Source organism: Lagenorhynchus albirostris, chromosome 6 (genome assembly GCF_949774975.1).
Source record: "Lagenorhynchus albirostris chromosome 6, mLagAlb1.1, whole genome shotgun sequence".
NCBI classification, from domain to species: domain Eukaryota; kingdom Metazoa; phylum Chordata; class Mammalia; order Artiodactyla; family Delphinidae; genus Lagenorhynchus; species Lagenorhynchus albirostris.
In genome coordinates, this window is record NC_083100.1 from 38,520,835 (window position 1) to 38,538,641 (window position 17,807).

Sequence of the window (17,807 nt, forward strand, 5' to 3'; positions counted from 1 at the left end):
ACAGTGGCTCTACCATCTTGCATATACATCAACAATGTATGGCGTTCCCAGTTGCTTCTCATCCTTGTCCACACTTGATAGTGTCAGTATTTTTTTTCTTTAGCCATTCTAGTAAGTGTGTAGTGATATCTTGTGGCTTAATTCACATCTCCTCAGTGACTAATGATGTTGAACATATTTTCATATTGCTTATTTGACGTGAATGTATCTTTTATAATAAAGTGTCTGTTCATACCTTTTGCCCATTTTAAAAATGGGGTGGTTTTTTCCTGATAAATTTTTTGAGATACAAGTCCTTTATCAAAATGTGATTTGACAACATTTTCTCTTAGTCTGTGGCTTGTCTTTTCATTCTCTGAACAGTGTTTTGCAGAGCAAAAGTTTTTAATTTTGATAGAACCAACTTACCAGTTTTTTTTCTTTTATGTATTGCTCTTTAGGTGTCATACCTAAAAATTCCTTGCCTAACCCTAGGTCATGCAGATTTTTTCTTATTATTTCTTCTGGAAGTTGTACCATTTTGTGTTTTACCTTTAGGTCTATGATCTAGAGTTATTTTTTAAAATAAGGTATGAGGTATAAGTTGTTTTGTTTTTGGTTATGGACATCCAATTATTCTAGCACTATTGTTGGAAAGATTATCCATCCTTTCTTCTAGTGCAACACTGTCTTTGGTTAGTGTAGGTTACAGTATTTCTTGAAATCAGAAAGCGTAGTCTTCCAACTTTGTTCTTCTTTTTCAACTTCATTTTGGCTATTCTAATTCTTTTGCCTTTCCCTAGAAATTTAAAAATCAACTTGTTGATACCTACAAAAAATTCTGCTAAGATTTTGATGGGGAATATGCTGAATCTGTATATCAAGTTGGGGAGAATTTAGGATTAATATTATTGAGTCTATCAATCCGCGAACATGATATATCTCTCTACTTATTTAAGTCTTCTTTGATTTATTTTATCAGTATTTTGTAGTTTTCAGCATATAGGTCCTATTCATAGGTTGATTTATATTTATGTTTTCTTTTTTTTTGGTGCTGTTGTAAATATTGTTTTAAAAATTTTTTAATCCAAGTTAGTTTATAGAAATGTAATTGACTTTTGTATTTATCTCTTATCCTGTGACTTTGGTAAATTCACTTACTAGTTTTAGGAACTGTTTTTGCTATATTTGGGGGGATTTTCTATGTAAAAATCCCGTCATCTGTAAATATTTCCCCCCTTACAGTCTGAAATGACTTTATTTTTCTCACCTTGTTGCACTGGCTAGGATTTTCACTGTGGTATTGAGTAGGAGTGGTGAAAGGAGATTATCTTTACCATGTTCCCATTAAGTTTGATATTAGTTGTAGGTTTTTTATGGTTATCCTTGATCAGGTTAAGGAATTTTCCTTCCATTTCTAGTTTGTTGAGAGTTTTTGTTATGAAGAGGTGTTGAATTTTGTCTAATGCTATTGAGATAATCATGTTTTGTTTTGTTTTTTTTCTTCTTTAGTCTGGTAATCTGGTGAATTGCACTGAGTTTTCAAAAGTTGAACCAACCTTGTATTCCTAGGTTTTGCCCAACTTGGTCATTCTGTATTATTTTTGTTATATATGCCTAGATTTGATTTGCTAATAGTTTTTCTTTTAATTTTTATTTTATATTGGACTATAGTTGATTTACAATGTTGTGTTACTTTCAGGTGTACACAAAGTGATTCAGTTATACATATACATATATTTATTCTTTTTCAGATTCTTTTCCCATATAGGTTATTACAGAATATTGAGTAGAGTTCCCTGTGCTATACAGTAGGTCCTTATTGATTATCTATTTTATATATAGTAGTGTGTATATGTTAATACCAACCTCCTAATTTATCCCTCCCTGCATCCCTTCCCTTTGGTAACCATAAGTTTGTTTTCTAAGTCTGTGAGTGTTTCTGTTTTGTAAATAAGTTCATTTGTATCATCTTTTCAGATTGATTCCACATATAAGTGATATCATATGATATTTGTCTTTCTCTGTATGACTTACTTCACTTAGTATGATATTCTTTAGGCCCATGCAGGTTGCTGCAAATGACATTATTTCATTCGTTTTTATGGCTGAGTAATATTCCATTTATATATGTACCATATCTTATTGCTAATAGTTTATTGAGGATTTTTGTATCTATGTTTGTGGGGGGATACTGGTATTTATTTTCAGTTTATTATAATGTGTTTGGTTGTGATATTAGGATAATCCTAGCAGTATAAAATACATGAGAAGTGTTTCCTCTTCTTATATTTTCTGAAATGGATTATTTAGAATTGATATTATTTCTTCCTTAAGTGTTTTTTAGAATTTGCCAGTGAACATTTGGGCCTGGAGTTTTCTCTGTTGAAAGGTTTTGAACTACAAATTCAGTTTCTTTAATAGCTATAGGACTAGGTTTTTTGTTTTGTTTTGTTTTGTTTTTGGTATTGCAGTGTTCTTTAGTGAGTTTAAGTAATTTTTGTCTTTTAATAATTGGTCTCTTTTATCTGAGTTGATTTATAGGCATAGAGTTTGTAGTCTTCTTTTATTATCCTTTTATTCTCTATAGGATCTGTTGTGATAGTTCCTCTTTCATTCCTAATATTGGCAATTTTTGTCTTCTGTCTTTGTTTTCTTGGTCAATATGGCTAGAGGTTTATCAATTTTATTGATTTTTTTTTCAGAGAACAAGCTTTTGGTTTCATTGATTCTCTCTATTGATTTTCTGTTTTCAAATTTATTGACTTTTTTCTCTCATGTTTACTATTTAAACCAGAACATTTTCAAGAATAAAAAGGGGGCACTATTAATAATTAAACCAAGACAAAAAGCACAAACTGGAAATGTTCCAGGAAAACCAGGGTGTATGGTCACCCTACCTATAGGATATATGGGATGGGGAAAATGGTAGCTGGGAACCTCTGTGGGAATAAAACTTTACAGTGTATACCTTTTAGTATTATTTTCATTTTTAATCATTTGAATGTATAACCTATTAAAAAAATAAATATACTTCTTTAAATATCTGGCATAAGTAAGATCTCAGTGTATGCTGTTGAATAAATGAATGAATCAGTCGATTAGTTAGCATTGGTGATTACCTAAGTTTCATTGGAGAAAATAGGATAGTAATTATATATCCAACTCTGAAAGTCTACAACATATGTATCAGAATTGAATGATTAGTTTGTTCTGTCCTAACCTGCAGTTTTGGTGACATGAATATTATTATCTCAGACTTGGTTATATTGTTCTCATTATTTATATCTTTCTTTGCCTGTTTTTTTATTTTTTTATTTTTTTGCAGTACACGGGCCTCTCACCGCTGCGGCCTCTCCCGCTGCGGAGCACAGGCTCCAGACGCGCAGGCCCAGCAGCCTTGGCTCACGGGCCCAGCTGCTCCGCGGCACGCGGGATCTTCCCGGACCGGGGCACGAACCTGCGTTCCCTGCATCGGCAGGCAGACTCTCAACCACTGTGCCACCAAGGAAGCCCCTCTTTGCCTGTTTTTTTATTTATTTGAAGCATCTTACATATGAAGAAAGAGTAAACTGCAACTTACTGTAGAAAATCGGGAGAAAAGAAAGGGACATCATTGAGGTCCTGTAGAGGGCATCATTGAGGGTTTCCTCAGCGCTGTTCCTTTTCCTCAGAACCTGTGCCTCATCTCCATGGTTACTGTGGGGATTTCCATTTTCATACATTGTTCTGTATATATGTCTCCAGCACAGCCAGAGTCTTTTCCACATAATTTTTGGCCAAGAGAAACTGCACAGTAATGGCAAAATTGATGAGAAATAAAATTTATAAAGTGGTTGTTTAGAATTCAATGGGTGAAATGTTATAACTGCAGCAAGGACCTTAGTTCAGTTGTTTCTGAAATTTAGCTGCATTATTGTGTATTCAGTATATCCTTGAATTCCATGAGTCAATAAATCATATGACTAGGATAAAATTTTTATTTATGGAATGAAAAAAGGTTCTTAAAGAACTGATCTGATAAGTTAAATGTAAGTAATGAATTCAGATAAGTGTTCCTATAAATAATAAGAATGCTCCTATTTTTAATAATCAAAGATTAACTCAGCCCTTCAAAACACAAGGCTCTGGAATAAGCTACAGGTCAGTATTACAACAGGAATGTGTCTCACCTAAAATATAGGAAATTTCAGGTGGGTGAAAAAGGTGGAAATCAAAATAATGTTTTACCCAGACATTGAATTCTAAGCAGCCAATTTATAGATCTTATTTCTCAGAATCTGTTCCATTATTGCTAAGGTTCTATGATTCCTTTATAGACCTCTCATAATTATATTTGGACAGAGATGACACCTTGTTACAATAGTGATAATCCCTACAGAATATAAATATATGTATTCCACTAAAAACATTCAAATCGAGATCAAGGTATCACTTGGATATCTCGGTGAAACAATGATCAAATGATAAAAGGTTAAGTCTTTATAAAACATTATTTAGGGCTTCCCTGGTGGCGCAGTGGTTGAGAGTCTGCCTGCCGATGCAGGGGACACGGGTTCGTACCCCGGTCTGGGAGGATCCCACGTGCTGCGGAGCGGCTGGGCCCGTGAACTATGGCCTCTGAGCCTGCGCATCCGGAGCCTGTACTCCACTACGGGAGAGGCCACAGCAGTGGGAGGCCCGCGTACCGCAAAAAAAAAAAAAAAAAAAAAACCCTACAATATTTAATAAGACTATGTGACAAAGTAGAACTGTTTCTCCTCTGGCACTCAACAAATAGAAAAATCCATATTCACATTGCTTTCTTCTTTGTTTCCTCCATAACAATCAGTACTGAAAACCCACAAAGATAGTAAATTCAGTCAAACATATTGATAAAATCAAGCTTCTATATTAGCTCTGAAGTGCATACTGTCTCTTGAAACCTTTGACAACTTGGCTGATTTCGTTTTCTACCCCCGTGTATTCTCTTCCTGGAAAGCATCCTGGCTTCTTAAAATAACTGTTCGTGGAAAACATTCTCTCTAGATACAGTGCTATGAAGATATAATATTTTTCCTTATATAAACTCAACAGCTTAATAAAGTCAAAAGGACTACTATTTAATATGATAATGAAGAAATTTAGTTCATATAGTCCTTATTCTAGAATTACAGTATTAAAGATTTTTCTTAAACAGAAATCTATCTTTGTTCTAGAAATATTAACCAATATGCCTGACTCTTTAGCTGTATGATCTTGGGAAAGTTACTAGACTCTCCGTACTTTAGTTTCCATATTTGTAAAGTTGAGAGGATTAAGTAAGTTAATAATACCACCAGGAGACAATTGTCTATAGGTCTCTCACATTTCTCTATGACTTGTGAAGAAAGGCACTGATTGCTCTTTCTCTGGACTCTCTTTTCAAGAATGTTTTTAGAGGGAAAATAGAGATAGAGTCTGCCTCTGGAGCAAAGGGAAGGCTTGCTTACCATCCATTATAAAAGACTTGGATTCCCAAAGCTCAGGGATCCCCTCCTGTAACACCATCCACTTCATATGCAATGCGGCCCCTCTGGTAATTTGAGGAAAAGGGAACTAATGCAAACATGCTGAACCTTATGCTGCTTGCTGTGTCCAGAGTAACAAAGTCCTTTGTCTCTTACCCAGGAGTCTCGTGTCTCTGTCAGCATCCATGAAACTGTGGCAGGATAACTTGTTAGCTTGAAAGTAGGGTGAAATCTGAGACCCTTTACAGTTTTTGACACTTGGAGTCTGGAATGTAGAAAATGTTCAACAAATATTAATATTTATCACCATCAACATTATTTAGCATCAAAAATACTAAGATTTGACCTAGCAATTATACTTCTGGGAATCTGTCAGGCTGAAAGTTGTGAGATATGTGTAAAGTGCTAGATATTAATTGTAAATTTTTAATAAAAATTGGAATAAACATAAATGACCATCCTATAAAAATGCTATCACCACAGTAATACCATTAAACACAGCCATTCTAAAACTCAGTGTCATAAAGCCAAGCATTTATTTTCACACTTGTGATGTCTACAAGTTGGCTGGGAAAACTCTGCTCCATGTGTCCCCTTCTGGGGCCCAGGCAAAAGGGGACAGTGACTATCTGGCCATACTCTTCTTGGGAATGATGGAAGAACAAGAGGGCAAGCCCAATTGCACAAGCATGTTTCTAGCCTCTGCTTGTATCACATCTGATAATATCCTAATGGTCAAAGCAAGTAACACAGCCAAGCCGGAAGTCAAGACATGGGAAATTATACCAAGACCACCACAAAGCCATGGTAAGGATGTTCAATGTACTATAGAAGAGTGAAGAATTGGAAGCCACAATTTACTTTACCACAATCAATAGGAAAGTGGTTAACTAAATACAGTGTATTCATACTAAGCAGCCATCAGAAAGGATAAGTGAATCTGAATGTTCTAAAATGGAAAATGTACACAATACAGTACTGAATGAAAAGAGCAAATTGTGAGATATGCATACGATCCTATTTTCACTTAAAGAAAAACCTTTGAATACATGTATTTCTTTTATATGGACAATAAAGAGCTTGAATAGATACACAAACCGTTAGTATGTATCTTCAGGATTGGAATTGGGAGATGAGGGATAAATTCCTTCCACTTTATGCTTTATGTACTTTTGTATTATTAGAAAAAATGTTTTATCAATATGTATTACTTTTGTAATAAAAAACCTGATGAAGATAAGATAAAAAATACTAAAAGAAAATGACAAAAATGTTTTTATCTTCTAGGTATTTTTTAGTTGATGACTCATTTTCCATTCCCTTTCCCCAGTATACATAAGAATAAAATAATTCTAATACCTAGAAGATTTAGGTCTTAGATCCTGCCCCTACAAAACTTCATTCTGCTTCGGAAATGATTTGTTTCATTCCACATAATCACCGTTAGAATTATGTGATACATTTTGATCCTGTTGGGTCTCTCGGTAGAGCAGAGAATTCCTAATAATGTTTAAGGATTTTCTGAGTTTCTTGACATTTATTTCAGATACGTAGTTTTTCTGTTTTAAAATTCCCATTTGGTTCTTTCTTATTATTACTATAGTTTCTATTTTTTTAATAAATTTCTTTATTTCTTTCTTTATTTTTGGCTGCAGTGGGTCTTCGTTGCTGCGCCCAGGCTTTCTCTAGCTGTGGTGAGCGGGGGGCTACTCTTCGTTGCAGTGCACAGGCTTCTCGTTGCAGTGGCTACTCTCCATTGCAGAGCATGGGCTCTAGGCGCACGTGCTTCAGTAGTTGTGGCATGTGGCCTCAGTACTTGTGGCTCGCGGGCTCTAGAGCTCAGGCTCAGTAGCTGTGGCGCACGGGCTTAGTTGCCCCGTGGCATGTGGGATCTTCCCGGACCAGGGCCCGAACCCGTGTCCCCTGCATTGGCAGGAGGATTCTTAACCACTGCGCCACCGGGGAAGCCCTAGTTTCTGTTTCTTAGTTGAGAAGATCTCTATCTTTTCATCCATTTCAAGTGTTTACCTTTACCTCATGGCGTATTGTTAAACTAGCTACTTTAGAATCTTTGTCTGATGTTTCCACCATCTGTATCAAGAGCCAGCAAGCTAAAGCCTGTAAACCAAATCCAACCTATTGTCTGGTATTGTTTGGTTCATGAGCAAAGAATTGTTTTCACACTACAGTTTTAACCAAAGCTAAACTTTTAAATGGTTGGGGAAGAAATCAAAAAAAAGGCTAATATTTTGTGATGTGAAAATTACATGAAATTAAAATTTCACTTTCCATAAATACAAATTTATTGGAACACAGCCATGCTTATTCATCTACATATTGTATGTGACTGCTTTTGTACTACAGTGACAGAGCTGAGTTGTTGTGACACAGATCATATGGCCCAAATAACCAAAAATATTCCATTTAGCTGTTTACATAAAAAGTTTGCACCTGATCTGGGTTATCTCAGGCTTGCATCTGTTGAGTGTCTTTTCCGTTAAGAATTGGCCACAAGTTCCTAGTTTATTGTATGTTGAGTAATTTTGGATTGTATTCTGGACAATTTTTTTTTTTTGGTGGTACGCGGGCCTCTCACTGTTGTGGCCTCTCCCGTTTCGGAGCACAGGCTCCGGATGCGCAGGCTCAGTGGCCATGGCTCGCGGGCCCAGCCACTCCACGGTATGTGGGATCTTCCCGGACCAGGGCACGAACTGCATTGGCAGGCAGACTCTCAACCACTGCGCCACCAGGGAAGCCCCTGGACATTTTGAATAATATATAGTGAGACTCTGGGACCTGTTAAAGTCCTCTGGAGAATGTTGATTACTTTTTGATTTAACAGAAATCAACCTAGTTAGGTTCACACTTTAAGCTCTGTCTCAACTTCTGTGGGAGTGGCTCCAATATCATTTCAATTTTTGAAGGCTTTTCTATGCTACTTTACATCTATTCCGTGTGTGTACAGCTCGGTGGTGAGCTTGTGACTTATGTTGGTTCATACACAGAACCAAAGGATCTCCTTTAGCTCTCTCCTCTCTGATATCTCCATAATTTTCTCCAACTTTTTAGGGCCCCTTTTCCCAGTCTTCTGGCTGGAAAGATGGTATTTCTCTCAGAGTTATAGTTGCCCATGGTACTGCACAGTTACACACAACGGGAGTTTTCCTTCGGTTAATACCAGCAGATAAAAGAGAAAAAGTAAAAAAGAAGAAAAAAGGGAAATTAACCCCTGCACAGGCCATTCTTCAAGTTTTGAGTCCTCTCCATGGTCCACCTGTTATTTTTCTCCCTGAAGTCCCCAGGTAGTTCCTATTCATATACTGTCCATGGTTTATATTTGTATAAGGTTTTAGCTCCTGCATGGAATTAAGGGGTTGAGATTTCCAGGGCATAAACACATCCTAAGCAATATCTTAATAATCCATATAGCACTATTTGGTAATAATTTTGCTCTAAAATTTTGGACTTCTTGGGATTCAGAATATGCAAAAGGCAATATCATGTTTGATTTACCCGAGACCATCAATCCTCATGAATCCTGAGAATTTACACTGGAATGTAACAGGTGAATGAATTCCTATGATGAATCCTCATTGACCTGGGTGAAGAGGTTTACAGACCATGATAAATCCAAGTGGGCTCAAACTATTTATTCTGTAAGATTTAATATGAGGAGTTTTGTGGTCAGTCAGTGAGGCCAGGACTCTTATTTGCAAGTGACAAGAGGAAGAGAAGAAGAAAATTATTTTTTACAAGTCCAGGGGGGATTTAATGGCCCCCCCAAAGATGTCCACATCCTAATCCCCAGCACCTGTGGTATGTTACCTTGCATGGCAAAAGGGACTTCACAGATGAAGATCTTGTCATGGAGAGATTCTCCTGGATTTTCTGGGTCCAAGTAATCACAAGGGACTTTATAAGGGAAAGAGGAAGGCAGGAATGTCAGAATTATAGAAGAAGATGATGTAATGGAAGCAGGGGTCAGAGAGAGAGAGAGAGAGCTTTGAAGATGGAGGAAAGGGCCATGAGCCAAAGAATTCAGGTAGCCTCTAGAATCTGGAGAAAGCAAGGAACCAGATTCTCCTCTAGAGTCTCCAGAAGCAATAAGTCCTGTCAATAACTTGACTTTAGCCCAGTGAGACTGATTTTGGATTTCTGCCCTCCAGAACTGTAAGGTAATAAATTATATTGTTTTAAGCTGCTAAATTTGTAGCAATTTGTTATGGCAGCAATAGGAAACTAATACAGTTAGCTCAGCCACAAAATGGATCCATTGACTTAAATTATTATTAGCAAGGCTAGGGCACAACTCCTCCCTCTCTCTCCCTCCCTCCCCCCCAACTTCCACCAACTTACTCTTCCTTCTGTTTATCTCTACTTGACCTCATTTCTATTGCAGATACAGGCTTTTCTCACATGGTAAGGAACATGGCTGTAAGCAGCACCAATTTCACCTCTTTCTAGCCCTGTGTCAAATGGGACTTTATGCCCTAGAGCCATTTAGAACGATCTCAGAGGAGGACTTTAATTGGCTTGGCTAGGGTCAGGCGCCCAACCATTGAACCAATTATCCCAATAAATGGAAGAGGGAATGATGGTAAGCCAGAACTGCCTGAGTCACCTGCAGACCCTTCCCCCGCAGCTATGTGGAAGGTAATGAAATGGCAATCCCACTAGAAGCACGTGGAAAAAGTAACAAATTCTCCGAAGGAGGAAGGGGTGCATTCAGACAAAGTGAACAAATGTCCACAACAACTAGTCATTTTACTAGCTAGACCCAGCAAGGATAATGTCAACACATAAACCTGAATTTCCATTGAGGTTACCAACTAAGACCACAGTCCATCTCCTTTTCTATCAACGTGGCTGCACTCACTTGCTCACATCCCCAGATGCTCAGTTAATGTTAGATTTTGCGTTAAGTGACAGTAAACTGAAAATAACAGTGGCTTAAATAAGATGGTGTTGGGGGAGGGATTGTTTCTCTGTCATGTAAATGAAATCAGGAGGTGGACAGTTCAGGGCTGGCAGATGCTCCTTGGTGCCAGGGTTCTAGACATTTCTTGACTACCATCCTTAAAAGGGACCTCCACGTTATGGTTCCAGATGGCTCCTCAGGCTCTAGCTATCGTTTTTGTATAGCACAAGGCAGAAAAGAAGAAATAAAGAGGCGCACCTCTCCTTCCTAAAGATATTCCCTGGAAATTAAACACATCCAGTTGATCAAATTATAGTCATATAGCCTGGTTCTCAAGCCACAGGCTTATTTCCTGAAAGCTAGTGGAAAATATAATTTTTTAACATCATTATTGGAATATAATTGCTTTACAATGTTGTGTTAGTTTCTGCTGTATAACAAAGTGAATCAGTTACATGCATACATATATCCCCATATCCCCTCCCTCTTGTGCCTCCCTCCCACCCTCCCTATCCCACCCATCTAGGTGGTCAGAAAGCACCGAGCTGATCTCCCTGTGCTATGCAGCTGCTTCCCACTAGCTATTTTACATTTGGTAGTGTATATACATCAATGCTACTCTTTCACTTCGTCCCAGCTTATCCTTCCCCCTCCCCGTGTCCTCAAGTCCATTCTCTATGTCTGTCTTTATTCCTGTCCCACCCCTAGGTTCATCAGAACGATTTTCTTTTTTAGATTCCATATATATGTGTTACCATACAGTATCTGTTTTTTTTTTTTTAACAACTTTATTGGAGTACAATTGCCCCAAACTGGTGCATTAGTTTCTGCTTTATAACAAAGTGAATCATCTATACATATACACGTATACCCATATCTCCTCCCTCTTGCATCTCCCTCCCATTGTTTTTCTGTTTCTGACTTACTTTACTCTGTATGACAGACTCTAGGTCCATCCACCTCACTACAAATAACTCAATTTCGTTTCTTTTTATGGCTGAGTAATATTCCATTGTATATATGTGCCACATCTTCTTTATCCATTCATCTGTCGATGGACACTTAGGTTGCTTCCATGTCCTGGCTATTATAAATAGAGCTGCAATGAACATTGTGGTACATGACTCTTTTTGAATTATGGTTTTCTCAGGGTATTTGCCCAGTAATGGGATTGCTGGGTCATATGGTAGTTCTATTTTTAGTTTTTTAAGGAACCTCCATACTGTTCTCCATAGTGGCTGTATCAATTTACATTCCCACCAACAGTGCAAGAGGGTTCCCTTTTCTCCACACCCTCTCCAGCATTTATTGTTTGTAGATTTTTTGATGATGGCCATTCTGACTGGTGTGAGGTGATACCTCATTGTAGTTTTGATTTGCATTTCTCTAATGATTAGTGATGTTGAGCATCTTTTCACATGTTTGTTGTCCATCTGTATATCTTCTTTGGAGAAATGTCTATTTAGGTCTTCTGCCCACTTTTGGATTGGGTTGTATGTTTTTTTGATATTGAGCTGCATGAGCTGCTTGTATATTTTGGAGGTTAATCCTTTGTCAGTTGCTTCGTTTGCAAATATTTTCTCCTATTCTGAGGGTGGTCTTTTCGTCTTGTTTATGGTTTCCTTTGCTGTGGAAAAGCTTTTAAGTTTCATTAGGTTCCATTTGTTTCTTTTTGTTTTTATTTCCATTTCCCTAGGAGGTGAGTCAAAAAGGATCTTGCTGTGATGTATGTCATAGAGTGTTCTGCCTATGTTTTCCTCTAAGAATTTGATAGTGTCTGGCCTTACATTTAGGTCTTCAATCCATTTTGAGTTTATTTTTGTGTATGGTGTTAGGGAGTGTTCTCATTTCGTTCTTTTACATGTAGCTGTCCAGTTTTCCCAGCACCACTTATTTAAGAGGCTGTCTTTTATCCATTGTATACTCTTGCCTCCTTTATCAAAAATAAGGTGACCATAGGTGCGTGGGCTTATCTCTGGACTTTCTATCCTGTTCCATTGATTTATATTTCTGTTTCTGTGCCAGTACCATAGTGTCTTGATTACTGTAGCTTTGTAGTATAGTCTGAAGTCCAGGAGCCTGATTCCTCCAGCTCCATTTTTCTTTCTCAAGATTACTTTGGCTATTTGGAGTCTTTTGTGTTTCCATACAAATTTTGAAATTTTTTGTTCTAGTTCTGTGGAAAATGCCATTGGTAGTTTGATAGGGATTGCATTGAATGTGTAGATTGCATTGGGTAGTATAGTCATTTTCACTTTGTTGATTCTTCCAATCCAAGAACATTGTATATCTCTCCATCTGTTTTTATCATCCTTAATTTCTGTCATCAGTGTCTTATAGTTTTCTGCATACAGGTCTTTTGTCCCCTTAGGTAGGTTCATTCCTAGGTATTTTATTCTTTTTGTTGCAGTGGTAAATGGGAGTGTTTCCTTAATTTCTCTTTTATAATTTTCATCATTAGTGTATAGGAATGCACGAGATTTCTGTGCATTAATTTTGTATCCTGCTACTTTACCAAATTCACTGATTTGCTCTGGTAGTTTTCTGGTAGCATCTTTAGGACTCTCTGTGTATAGTATCATGTCATCTGCAAAGAGTGACAGTTTTACTTCTTCTTTTCTGATTTGCATTCCTTTTATTTCTTTTTCTTCTCTGGTTGGTGTGGCTAAAACTTCCAAAACTATGTTGAATAATAGTGGTAAGCGTGGGCAACCTTGTCTTGTTCCTGATCTTAGTGGAAATGGTTTCAGTTTTTCACCATTGAGGATGATGTTTGCTGTGGGTTTGTCATATATGGCCTTTATTATGTTGAGGTAAGTTCCCTCTATGCCTATTTTCTGCAGGGTTTTTATCATAAATGGGTGTTGAATTTTGTCAAAAGCTTTTTCTGCATCTATTGAGATGATCATATGGTTTTTCTTCTTCAGTTTGTTAATATGTTTTACCACATTGATTGATTTGCATATACTGAAGAAACCTTGCATTCCTGGATAAACCCCACTTGATCATGGTGTATGATCCTTTTAATGTGCTGTTGGATTCTGTTTGCTAGTATTTTGTTGAGGATTTTTCATCTATGTTCATCAGTGGTTTTGGCCTGTAGTTTTCTTTTTTTGTGACATCTTTGTCTGTTTTTGGTATCAGGGTGATGGTGGCCTTGTAGAATGAGTTTGGAAGTGTTCCTCCCTCTGCTATATTTTGGAAGAGTTTGAGAAAGATGGGTGTTAGCTCTTCTCTTGCCTTGCTGGAGCACCAAGACCCTGCCAGCCACATGGCTCAGAAGAAAAGGAAGGGGCTTCTTAGTGTGTGGAAACTTTTCCCTCTTCACAGCTCCCTCCCAGAGGTATGGGTCCCATCCCTATTCTTTTGTCTCTGATTTTCTTTTTTCTTTTGCCCCACCCAGGTACATGGGGATTTTCTTGCCTTTTGAGAAGTCTGAGGTCTTCTGCCAGCGTTCAGTAGGTGTTCTCTCAGAGTTGTTCCAAATGTAGATGTATTTTTGATATATTTACGAGGAGGAAGGTGATCTCTACATCTTACTCCTCCGTCATCTTGAAGGTCTCCAGCTGGAAAATAATTGAACTTGAGGGAGAAAAACTTTCTAGATTTGTAACTTTGGGAAGTCATAATCTAAGACTCAGTTTGAATTTGAGGGTATGACAGTTAAAATAATTTTTAACTAAAAAAAAACACATTATTTCTCTTAGTTTGTAATGGAAAGAATGTTCTGAACTGATTGTTTTCCATTTCTCTTATCTCTCTTTAGTTATTGTAATTGGGTGACTAGTTTCAATACTTTCCTGTAATGGCCGTTTGAAATGGCACTGTTGACCTCCATTTTGTAGAATCCCAATGGCTTTTATTTGCCTCCATTCCTCCTGACCTCTCTGCAGATATGACCCCATTATCACCCTTATCCTTTGGACATACTCTCTTCACTTGAATTTTAGAATAGAGCACTCCAAATCAAGCACAAACTTAAATCCTCAAAGCTGAGCTTGAAGCTAGACTCTGTGCTGTAAAAAAAACTTGACTGAAGTCTCAGAGGATATGGAAGGGAAACCCAGTACAGACTACTGGCTACTTGGTGTGGGTGTTTTTGTAACCCTGGTTCATCCATACAGCCTCTCTTCTGCCTAGTTACCACATTGCTTCTGTGGCAGAGACTGGTTTCCTTCACCTCTTATGAATAGCTTCATGTACTTGGAACCCAGGCCTGGAAAAGGGGGGAAAATTCCCTTCTCACCCTATTTAAGGTCTTTATCTTCCGAAGATGATTGACAGTGACAATAATCACACCGTTCATAACAGCTCGAATACCCTCCCTGACATGACAGCTCAATGCACAGTATCTGATATGAGTACGGGAGATGCACTCCCAGCAGCAGAGAAATTGCAGCCTTAAATTCCCCACTTCCAAATAGCAGAGAGACAGATTTTTAAAAACATTTCTCAACCCTGTGTTATTATATTTTAAATAATATACGTGAGACAGCAGCAATTCAGTCTGAGATGAGCTTTGTCAAACCCAGTCTAGTTCCTTTTATGACCTCTTCTCCAGTGTGAGATGAAAATGTATGCACATGCTCCTGCCATTCTTAGGATTACGGGGTCTTATCTGTGATAACCACTCAAGTGAGAACACAGCCATCTCATCAGAACCCAGCAACATTCTACAGGCACAGTGCAGTTTAAATCTACTCACAGTAAACTTTTCTCCAAAGAGGACACAGATTGCAGAGATTCAGTTCTGGCTCAAGCAAAGAGACAAATCCATGATCACAAATTCAGTTCAGCTTCTTAGAACACACAGAGCAGACACTTGGGTGCCCCATGTCATATCCCGTTAGCTCATGTGATTCCAGCACAGAGGTGGTGGACAATTCCAAGCACAGTGCCAGTGCCTAGTCTCAATGTGGGCAGTGAAATCTCTCCAACTTTCTAGCTCAAGGTTTTCTCTGAAGCCACAGAAGGCCACTCAGAACAAGCAGGCTCAGCTGGAAAGTTGGGGGAGGGGACAGTTAACAGCCCTATGGGCAACCATCAACCAATGGTGGAGGGAGGTCAGAGAATAACCAGCCGCCCTCCAGTTCTTTAGTAAAATGATTCTGGAGCACATTCTACATGGTTCTTCAGAGGGTTCCCAGGGGGAATCAAACCCCAATTGCCCACAGGTCAATGAGGCACTCTTCGTTGGCTCTTCTCCTTTCTCTATTTCAGTCTTTCCACCCTTTTATTTCAGCTTCCTGGGATCACCTCCTAAATAAACAACGTGCACTCAAGTCCTGATTCTGTTTCAGGTATTGGGAAAACCGGAACTAAAAATCACAGAACTCCAATTCTATACCGTTTTATGTGGGCTCCAGTTTTCTTTTGTATATTTAAATGTTCTACTTGCGTGGCTTTTTTTCAAATTAAAAATAACTCGTATCAAAGCTGCATTCAATTCTCTATATCTTCCAATACTCAAAGACTGATTGTAGCTCTGAGATGACATTTTGCTCTATCTCCAGATTTCTACTATTTCCATCAGTGCCTCAAAGATCTTAGAAATGTGTTGAGCCAAGACTGAAGCTTAAGGAACCATGTGCAATCCCCCGCCAGCTCTCTCTGCAAAGATGAAGTGCCTGTGAAGCACATGCCTTAGAAATGGGAACTTAACCTTGAGCTGAGGGCAGAGGAAAGGCTACTTTTCTCTTTCACATCTTGCTCCAAGAGTCAATACCTTCTCACTGTGTAGTTAACTGCATTCTCTGCCAACTTTCATGTATCTTAAAAGTGCAAGCATATTGATTCATTAATTAAACAACCATTTATTGCTTGGGTCAGACACAATGCTAACTACAGGGGGAACAGAAATTAATAAGACAAGAATCCAGAAGACAAAGGGATCACTATCTCATAAAAGAGACTGAAAGGCAAACAACCCATCTGCTGTGATCAAGCCTAATAAGGCCCAGAGAGTACATAGGAAAGGCATCTCAGGAGGACATCTCACATGGATCCAGGTAGTGAGGTCTGAGAAAATTTTCTGGAGGAAATAATGCCAAGATTAAGTGAAAAGAGATGAGTAGGAGTTGTTCTGTTGACTTAAGGACAGAAAGGGAACTCCAGGATGGAAGAACAGTCTGTGCAAGTGTGTTTGTGGTAAAAAGTAAGATGTATATGGGAACTGAAAGTGCAGGTGAGTAGAGCAGAAATGGTGAGAAATGAAACTAGACAAGGGTAGTTGGATCAAAGTTATGCTAAGGAATTTGGTCAGTAAATATGAAGTTGTTTGCCTAGGGAGTGAAATGGTTAGATTTACACTTTAGAAAGATAGATTTGTAGTCCTATGAGAACAGATTGGAAACAGGAAAGGATGGATATAGAGAAACTTATTAAAAGGCTATAGCAGGGCTTCCCTGGTGGCGCAGTGGTTGAGAGTCCGCCTGCCGATGCAGGAGACACGGGTTTGTGCCCCGGTCCGGGAAGATCCCACATGCCACGGAGCGGCTGGGCCCGTGAGCCATGGCCGCTGAGCCTGCGCGTCCAGAGCCTGTGCTTCGCAACAGCAGAGGCCACAACAGTGAGAGGCCCGCGTACCGCAAAAAAAAAAAAAAAAAAAAAAAAAAAAGGCTATAGCAATATCCAGGCAAATGATTCTGAAGATCTGAATTTATATATGGCATACTTGATATACCACTGAAAAATTTTTGTGTGTGCAGTATCTACTTACAGTCCGTGGAACAGAGTTTTAGAATTGTTAAATTAAGAAGCTATTCAGGAGGCAGAAATGGTGGCCCACAGAGACTGGTTGAATGTAGAGGTGAAGAAGGAAGATTTCAGGATGGCTTGGTCAACAGGGTAGAATATATAGCCATAAGGAGACAGAGAAAAGCAGAAGTGGATGAGATTCTGGGGTATATTAGTTATCGCTGCTGTGTAACAAATTTCCACAAACTTAGTAGCTTAAAACAACACATTATCTCACAGTTTCTGTGAGCCAGAAATCTGGGCATGACTTAGTTGGGTCCTCTGCTTAATGTCTCACAATGCTGTAGTCAAGGTATTGGCCAAGTTTGCACTCTCATCTGGAGGGTCAACTGGGAAAGTATATGCTTCTAAGCTCACTCAGATTGTTGGTAAAATTCATGTCCTGTGATTGTACAACTGAGGGCCCCAGCTTATTGATGATGACAGCTGGAGGCTGCCCTCAGCTCCTTGAGGCCACTTGCAGTTTCTAGAGGCTGGCCACAGATCCTCACCACTTGGACTCTCCCAACATGACTACTAACTTTGTTTAGCCAACAAGGAGTCCCTAGAGGAAGTCTGCTAGCAAGACAGAATCTAGCATAACTTAACGCCACAGGAGTGCCATCCCGCCAACTTTGCCGTATTCTACTGGTTAGAAGCAAGTCTCAGGCCCCACCCACTGTCAG